General features: G+C 46.8%; 1 protein-coding gene across 4 annotated transcripts in view; it reads left to right on the top strand.

Moving 5' to 3' along the window:
* The window catches only part of LOC105911183 (thyroid hormone receptor beta), a 132,150-nt gene that overhangs the window by 48,036 nt on the left and 76,614 nt on the right, over positions 1-7,500 (top strand). The window lies entirely within an intron of this gene.

Below are 7,500 nucleotides of genomic sequence, written 5' to 3'. Positions count from 1 at the left end.
TGAACCCTCCACCCTCCTTTCCTAAATCTTAAAACCCAAACCACTCCTATTATGAGTGCACACACACACACACACACACACACACACACACACACACACAAAGTCTCTTCTGATGCCTGGTACATGCGTGTGTGTAATTCAGGAGAGCAAAGTGCCCACAGCTCTGACAGAGCTGCAGAAATGGCGCAATGTGTTGTCATGTGCTCATATTTAAAGTAAAGTCACATTATTTATGTTCACTGCAAAGGTGCACTGGCTTTTTAGCCCGGTTGTGGTACTGAGGCTGTTGTGATGGTAACCCCTTGGGATGCTTGTGACTGAGAAGGGACTGGTTGTGGTACTGAGGCTGTTGTGATGGTAACCCCTTGGGATGCTTGTGACTGAGAAGGGACTGGTTGTGGTACTGAGGCTGTTGTGATGGTAACCCCTTGGGATGCTTGTGACTGAGAAGGGACTGGTTGTGGTACTGAGGCTGTTGTGATGGTAACCCCATTGGGATGCTTGTGTCTGAACAGGGACTGGTTGTGGTACTGAGGCTGTTGTGATGGTAACCCCTAGGGATGCTTGTGTCTGAACAGGGATCGGTCACGGGAGCAGTGGGTTAAGTCCCTGGGGTCATCATAGCCTCTCTCCTTACATTTGGACCATACTTTTAATGGTGTTGATTATGTTGTGTGTGTGTGTGTGTGTGTGTGTGTGTGATGTTGGGGTACTGTTGCTATGTGGGTGATTGTGTGTATGTGTGTTTGTGTGTGATGTTTGTGTGTGTTCCGAATGCTGTCTCTCTTGCGGTATGAGGAGAAGACTTTATTTACCAGTTTTAACTTACATAATGCTTGCTGCAGCGGCAGAGGGTGCAGTGTCTGTCTGTGTCTGTCTGGGCGTGTCTGTGTGTCTGGGTGTGTACGTGTGTGTGTCTGATGCCTATTCTAATCCTTCCTCTGCACAGCAGCAGTCTGCACGTCCACGTCCTGTGGGTCCTGCCGGCACCTGAGTGTTTCAGTGCGTTACCTATGCAGTAGCTGTGCATTAGCAGTGCATTAGCTGTGCAGTAACCATGCAGTAGCTGTGAATTAGCTGTGGTTTAGCAGTGCATTAGCTGTGCAGTAGCTGTGCATTAGCAGTGAATTAGCTGTGGTTTAGCTGTGCAGTAGCTGTGAATTAGCTGTGGTTTAGCAGTGCATTAGCTGTGCAGTAGCTGTGAATTAGCTGTGAATTAGCTGTGGTTTAGCTGTGCATTAGCTGTGCAGTAACCATGCAGTAGCTGTGAATTAGCTGTGGTTTAGCAGTGCATTAGCTGTGCAGTAGCTGTGAATTAGCTGTGAATTAGCTGTGGTTTAGCTGTGCATTAGCCGTGCAGTAGCTGTGCATTAGCAGTGAATTAGCTGTGGTTTAGCTGTGCATTAGCTGTGCAGTAGAAGTGAATTAGCCGTGGTTTAGCAGTGCATTAGCTGTGCATTAGCAGTGAATTAGCTGTGGTTTAGCTGTGCATTAGCTGTGCAGTAGCAGTGAATTAGCTGTGCATTAGCTGTGGTTTAGCTCTGCAGTAGCAGTGAATTAGCAGTGCATTATCCAGCGAGCTGGATCCTGTGTGGAAGTGATCTTCTGAAAGAATTTAAAGCGCCATCTCTCTTCCAGGCCGCGCTGTGCGATGTGGTGTGTCCGTCCCTTTGGCTGGCTGTGTGACCTTTGACCTTGTAGAGATGTTGTTGAACGGCATTGTCAGGAATGGTTAGGGAGTGGAGTTTCTTCAAGCAGGCCCACAATAGCGAGTGATTTTTTCCCCCCCGTCTCTTCTGGCAAATAGCAGGAGGTCGGATGGAAAAACAAAAGCAAGGCTGCAAGAGGGAGGTGGAGAATGTGGACACTGTAGATGGAAAAAAAAAAAAAACATCCTGGCACCAGGCAAAAAAATGTGTGTGTGAGGATTTTGGATGTCCGTCAAGAATAGAAGGAGAGAGAAAATGGCAGAGAGAGAGGGAGAGAGAGCGGGAGGAGAAAGAGAGAGGGAAAGAGAGAAAGAATGGAAGAGGGAGAGAGTGAGGGAGGAGAAAGAGAGAGTAAAGGGAGAACGAGTGGGAGAGGGAGAGGGAGAGGGAGACAGACATAAAAGCAACAGAAGAGAAAGAGTGGAATTATTACATGTATCATACAAATACACATTATTCACTTTTTGATATCTGTCAGTGTGTGTGTTTATGTCTGTGTGGTGGAGTCTGTGCATGTCTGTATGTTCGTGTGTGGGTGTGTGTGTCTGTAACACAGGCTGACTTTCTTTTTAAATCAAACCAAAGAATCAAGGGTTGGAGGAGAGTAGAGTAGAGTAGAGTAGAGTAGAGTAGAGAGGCTGATCTCTAATAACATGTTAGAGTGTGTGTTTGTGTCTGTGTGTGTGTGTGTGTGTGTGTGTGTGTGTGTGTGTGTGTGTGTGTGTATCCCTCCATTTCGGTTGGTCGGTTTCAACATCTCTATTTGCTATTTCAGTCAGATGTTTTCACCCAGGACTCCAACCTCCCCCCTGAGTCCACACACTCACACACACACACACACACACACACACACACACACACACACACACACACACACACACACACACACACACACACACACACACACACAAATACCGAGACAAAGACACACAAACAAGCAAAATGACCTACACACACACGCACACATACTTACACACACACACACACAAATACCTACACACACACACACACACACAAATATCTACACACACACACACACACGCACACGCACTCAGAAACACACAAATATCTACACACACAGACACACTTACACACACACAAATACACACACACACACGTTGCAGTGTCACAACTCTGAACTGAGTGAACCTCAGCAGACCACAGAACTGACCATCCCAACCAGTGCAGAGGCTTGCGGCTAACTCTGTCCTCTGTGTGTGTGTGTGTGTGTGTTTGTTATGTTCACTAACTCTGTCCTCTGTGTGTGTGTGTGTGTGTGTGTGTGTGTGTTATGTTCACTAACTCTGTCCTCTGTGTGTGTGTGTGTGTTATTTTCACTAACTCTGTCCTCTGTGTGTGTGTGTGTGTGTGTGTGTGTGTGTCTCTGTGTGTTATGTTCACTAACTCTGTCCTCTGTGTGTGTGTGTGTGTGTGTGTGTCTGTGTGTTATGTTCACTAACTCTGTCCTCTGTCCTCTGTGTGTGTGTGTGTGTGTGTGTGTGTGTGTGTTATGTCCACTAACTCTGTCCTCTGTGATTGCCATGTCTTAATAAGGCCAGAAGAGGTGATTCGAAAAGTGAGAGATGATGAAATAGCTGAGCCAGTGAGAGAAAGATCTAAATACAGAGGGACATATCCTGCTGAAGGAGAGCGAGAAGAGAGAGATTTTAGTTATACACGCAAAAGATCTGAAATTCATGCAATTTGGGGGAAAGAAAATATTGCTACACGTCGCGTATCGTGATGTTATGTTTCGTGATACTGTATCGAGTCTCAAAACTCAATTTGTCGCATTTTAATGCATAGTTTACATGCAACGGTTCGTGGCAGATTGCGGTTCATTTTGTGTGTAGTGTTTAAACCCCCCAACTGCTAGATAGCAGTGAGCTAGGCACACAACACAGGCTCCGTGGGGGGTCTGCCATCCCAGAACCACCCCCTTCCATACTCACGATGGGTTAGGACACATGCCAATACCAGGGACAACAGTGCCCAAACACGTCTGGACACCATCAATCTCATTATTCTGTGGCAGGCCACAGGCTATCCAGGGTAGAGGGTGGGTGGGGGTGACCCCCTTGAGAGTACGGACCTGGGTTAGGGAAAGGGTAGGAGTTGGATACAAAAAGGGAAGGTGTGAGGAATTGGGGGGGGGTGGGGTTACGAACAACTTTAGTGTTTCTTTGAGTGAGAGACCTCAGAAACCACAAACCCAACAGAAGTGTTGTGGTTGATTTAGCTAGAAAGCCTCTAACACCTATCTCCACTGGTCTTGTGTGTGTGTGTGCCAACCTCGTTGCCACTAACACCTATCTCCACTGGTCTTGTGTTTGCTTGGCAACCTCATTCGCTCATTTCCACTACTGGTTCCGCATACTTTAGCTTTATCCTTTCAAAGGCTTCCTCAGTCGCATCTTCAAAGGGAATTGTTAACTCAATAAAGTAAACAATGCGCTCACACTCACAATACAACATCATGCCTGGCCTCATGGCAGTCACAACAATGCACTGTGGAACTTGTAGTTGCCATGGCAGTCACAACAATGCACTGTGGAACTTGTAGTTGCCTTCCGACATCAGCCAGCTAGTTTTGGAACATAACTCCGTATTGCTGCTTTAACAGGTAGTGCTCAATGCAGGGTCCCTGTACTCTTTCATCCAGGCATTTCATCCTTCCCTGGTGGATCCTCAAGCCTTTCGGTGAAGATACCTTCCTCCATCCACATACACAAACGTGAAGCCCTTTACTCTCACCCTCCGAACTGGCCGTATCTTATCTATGTTCGTCCCCTATCTCGTAGTCAGAGCCGTGCTAAAGGCTAAAGCCATGTGGTTTGCCTGTGAGTCATCTTCCACCCCTAGTCTCACCAGCTTGAGGGGTGTTCTCTGAGAGAACACGAGAGAGGGAGAGACAGGAGGTCATCTAGAGAGAGAGAGAGAGAGAGAGGGAGAGAGAGAGAGAGAGAGAGAGAGAGAGAGAGAGAGAGAGAGAGAGAGAGAGATGGAGTGACAGCATTTCATGTGCAGATCTTCAATAAAACTGCCGTATCCACAGTGGTCTAATAAAGGCATTTATGGACTACTGGAGGAGAGGAGACGGGACAGGAGGTTTGCTCTATACAAAAGTTGGAGTAATTATTTAATATTTATGAATGTGTAAAAAGTGTGCTTAATATAGCATAGCATTAGCATAATTGATTGATAAATGAATGAAAACAACATTTAAAAATAAATTATCTAAGATATTTAATGAATAGCATAAAATAATTGATTCATTGTCTGAAAGTTTAAATTGGGTTATACTTACAGAGCCAGTTTGTGGATGTAGCATTTGAGTTTAGATAGAGGGCTAGTCTGTAGCACTGCCTCGTAGATGTGTGTGCCTCGTAGATGTGTGTGCCTCGTAGATGTCTGTAGCACCGCCTCGTAGATGTGTGTGCCTCGTAGATGTCTGTAGAAACTGCCTCGTAGATGTGTGTGCCTCGTAGATGCCTCTAGCACCGCCTCGTAGATGTGTGTGCCTCGTAGATGTCTGTAGCGCCGCCTCGTAGATGTCTGTGCCTCGTAGATGTGTGTGCCTCGTAGATGTCTGTAGCGCCGCCTCGTAGATGTGTGTGCCTCGTAGATGTCTCTAGCACCGCCTCGTAGATGTGTGTGCCTCGTAGATGTCTGTAGCACTGCCTCGTAGATGTCTGTGCCTCGTAGATGCCTGTAGCACCGCCTCGTAGATGTGTGTGCCTCGTAGATGCCTGTAGCACCGCCTCGTAGAAATCTGTAGCACTGCCTCGTAACAATCTGTAGCACTGCCTCGTATGTCTATAGTCAAGCATTCATTATCCATAAGGTTGTAACTGATATTGTGTTCAGATTTTTGTGTTTGATTCATTGAAATGCTCATGTTTGTTTTCAATAATATTATATTAAACCATTTATAATCTGTAACGCTGCCATTGGTGTGCTCATGAGTTCATACTCCGTAATAAGAGTTTGGCCGAGTGTTCCGTGTTTCCGTTGGCACCCTCGCTGAACCAGGGGAATGTCTTCCAGACACCAAGGCTGCCTCCAGGGGTCTGCGTTGGGAAAGAAAGATGTTTGATTTGATTTGATTTGATTTGATTTGATGGGAACGGTTCTGTCCCAGGCCTGCTCTCGGCTCTCACTGCGGAGGGTATCCATCTTCAAATGAATGCTGGAGCTCCAAGGCTTATGTCCTCGATGTCGAAAGAGAAGAGGAGGAGGCGGCCATGTTTTACATCCCAAACGAACCCAGGGAACTCAGTGATTGGAACACGCTTTGGGCATCACCGCTCTTAATCCTGGCAGAGGCTACTGGTGCAGCGGCTCTTTTGGCCGTGTGTGTGTGTGTGTGTGTGAGTGTGTGTCTGTATGTGTGTAAGTGTGTATTTGTGTGTTTGTGTGTGTGAGTGTGTGTGTGTGTGTGTGAGTGTGTGTCTGTATGTGTGTAAGTGTGTATTTGTGTGTTTGTGTGAGTGTGTGAGTGTGTGAGTGTGTGTGTGTGTATGAGTGTGTGTCTGTATGTGTGTAAGTGTGTATTTGTGTGTTTGTGTGAGTGTGTGAGTGTGTGTGTGTGTTTGTGTGTATGAGTGTGTGTGTGTGTGTGTGTGTGTGTGTGTGTGTGTGTGTGTGTGTGTGTGTGTGTTTGTGTGTATGTGTGTGTGTGTGTGTGTGTGTGTTTGTGTGTATGAGTGTGTGTGTGTGTGTGTGTGTGTGTGTGTTTGTGTGTATGAGTGTGTGTGTGTGTGTGTGTGTGTGTGCGCGCGTGGACGTGTCTTTGCTGGAAAGGTTGATACAACACAAAAAGGCCAGTTACTCGAGCTTGTCTGTTATTCCCCAAAGACAACATCCAGTTTGCTCGCGTTTCCAAATCCCCTTAATCCTGGAGTCTTCAGATGTGATCTTCAGTGCTTTTGTTCATATCGCCGCTGGTAAAGCAGAAGAGTCCACCTTAAATAAGCTCTAAACTGGAGTAGCCCTGAGTTCATGATTAATGGTTCCGAGGACCTTGGCCACTTTTGTAAAATAGAGGACATTTCTTTATGTTGAGAAGGAATTCCCTGCCACATTCCCCCAGATACATAGGCGTGGAGATTCTCTCTCTCACACACACACAAACACACACACACACACACTCACACACTCACAGACACATTCACCCAGATACATGTAGACGTGGAGATTCAGCCATGGCGCAGGGACATGTAGCTATACACACAACGTTCGCAAGTTTGGAATCAAAACAATTCTGAAGACATTGACAAGGTTATAAATAATCATGTCTGCTTGAAAGAGTAATGTTATGCTTGACATTTTATGCTCAAAGAATCTTCCACCATTTACAGCAATTACAAACTCTGCAGCATCAGAGTGTGGCTGGTTCTGCAGCATCAGAGCGTTCTGCAGCATCAGAGCGTGACTGGTTCTGTTCTGCAGCATCAGAGCGTGGCTGGTTCTGTTCTGCAGCATCAGAGCGTGGCTGGTTCTGTTCTGCAGCATCAGAGCGTGGCTGGTTCTGTTCTGCAGCATCAGAGCGTGGCTGGTTCTGTTCTGCAGCATCAGAGCGTGGCTGGTTCTGTTCTGCAGCATCAGAGCGTGACTGGTTCTGTTCTGCAGCATCAGAGCGTGGCTGGTTCTGTTCTGCAGCATCAGAGCGTGGCTGGTTCTGTTCTGCAGCATCAGAGCGTGACTGGTTCTGTTCTGCAGCATCAGAGCGTGGCTGGTTCTGTTCTGCAGCATCAGAGCGTGTGGTTCTGCAGTATCAGAGCGGTTCTGC

This window comes from Clupea harengus, chromosome 19 (assembly GCF_900700415.2).
Source record: "Clupea harengus chromosome 19, Ch_v2.0.2, whole genome shotgun sequence".
In the NCBI taxonomy this organism is placed as follows: Eukaryota; Metazoa; Chordata; class Actinopteri; order Clupeiformes; family Clupeidae; genus Clupea; species Clupea harengus.
This window is presented reverse-complemented; position numbering and strand designations above follow the sequence as displayed.